General features: G+C 40.3%; 1 non-coding gene across 1 annotated transcript; it reads right to left on the minus strand.

The window, feature by feature from the left end:
- Positions 1–1,221: 1,221 nt before the first annotated feature.
- Positions 1,222–1,328, minus strand: LOC148213202 (small nucleolar RNA R71). Its single transcript, XR_015793067.1, has one exon. It is a non-coding gene; the product is annotated as a small nucleolar RNA R71 (small nucleolar RNA).
- Positions 1,329–1,584: the final 256 nt, after the last annotated feature.

The following is a 1,584-nucleotide window of genomic DNA, read 5'->3' on the forward strand; positions in this document are numbered from 1 at the left end:
TTTCCATCCTAAAACTAAGATATCTCTCATAATAGACATATTACGGAATGTCTTAGGACTTTGAACTTACTTAGACATAAGTCAGGTGAAAAGCGTAGTCGTTGGTTCCTTAAGTAAAATGCATATCGTCCTTAGCGTATCCTTGATTCTTTGTTGGCTAACTTGAAGTAATTCGGGCTAGGTTTTACCATTATAAGATCAAATCCCAAATCCAAAACAATTATTTGTGACCACTTCCCATTTTACAAGAATCACTCATCTCAACGTTCAATATTCATTAAAACTTTAGAGTTTGGAAATTATTTAGAAGTCCTTGATGATCGATACTTGGATACTCCATCCATTTTATATTACTCTGACAGGTGTGCGCTTGCATCTATAGAATTGTTACCACGCTTAGTGCGTGTGTTCAGCATAACCACCAGTCAAGTTTTTGGCGCCGCTGCCGGGGACTTTAGTTTTAAAATTATTTTCAAATTCTTTTAGTTTTTATTTTTGTGAATTGTTGTTTGGTGTAATTTCCATCCACCGTTTTGTTCTATATTTTGGTCGTTTATCTCACAAGGGTAAGTTAAAGTGCATGAGCACAAGATCTTTTCTTCTACCTTCTACCCCTTGACCGCGATTGAGCGAACCCTTCGAAAAACTCGAAAGGAGCAAAGACTTCAAAACAACTAGAAATCAAAAGAGAGAGAAGGTGAAATCAGTCCTGAAAGTGAGGTAGAGAGTACGAGCACATCAATGGCAGATATTCCACCTCGTGATCCGGTTGATCCACCTGCTGTTAACGGTAATATGATGGATCACACAAGAAATGATGAATTCAACACATATCCAATGGCGGACAACAGAGACGTGGCAATGCGAGAATATGCCGCCACGACTTTTCAGAACTTTGATTCAGGGATAGTCAACCCTATTCTAGCCCACGCAAACTTTGAGCTTAAACCAATGATGTTCCAAATGTTGCAGACAATTGGACATTTTGGAGGTCAGGAACATGAGGATCCAGATGATCATCTAAAATCATTCATTCAAATTACAAATGCATTTCGATTACCGGGTATAACAGACGATGCTCTTAGACTAACACTTTTTCCATTTTCTTTGAAGGACCAAGCTAGAGCATGGCTCAATGCATTTCCACCGGGATCCATCACCACATGGGGGTCGTTAGTGGAGAAGTTCTTAACAAAATTCTTCCCACCTACTCGCCACGCTGATATCAGAGAGGAGATCATCTCCTTTAGACGGTATGATCGTGAACCTGTTCACGAGGCGTGGGAAAGATTTAAAGAACTAATCAGGAAATGTCCGAACCATGGCTTGCCGGCATTCATCCAGATAGAACATTTCTTTAGAGGTTTAGATCATCCTACTAAGATGATGCTAAACAATGCTGCCAATGGAGCCTTTACAAAGAAGACATTCAACGAGATAGTCGACATCCTGAATGACATAGCTTCACACAACGAACTATGGTGTTCGCAAAGATCTAGGGCAGCACCAAAGAAGCAAGATCCAGCTGGAGTTTTGGCTCTGGACATTGCGACCTCGATGCAGAAAGAGATGGTTACAATGAAT

Source organism: Momordica charantia (assembly GCF_013281855.1).
Source record: "Momordica charantia cultivar OHB3-1 chromosome 1 unlocalized genomic scaffold, Mcharantia_2.0 BLBB01000001.1, whole genome shotgun sequence".
NCBI classification, from domain to species: domain Eukaryota; kingdom Viridiplantae; phylum Streptophyta; class Magnoliopsida; order Cucurbitales; family Cucurbitaceae; genus Momordica; species Momordica charantia.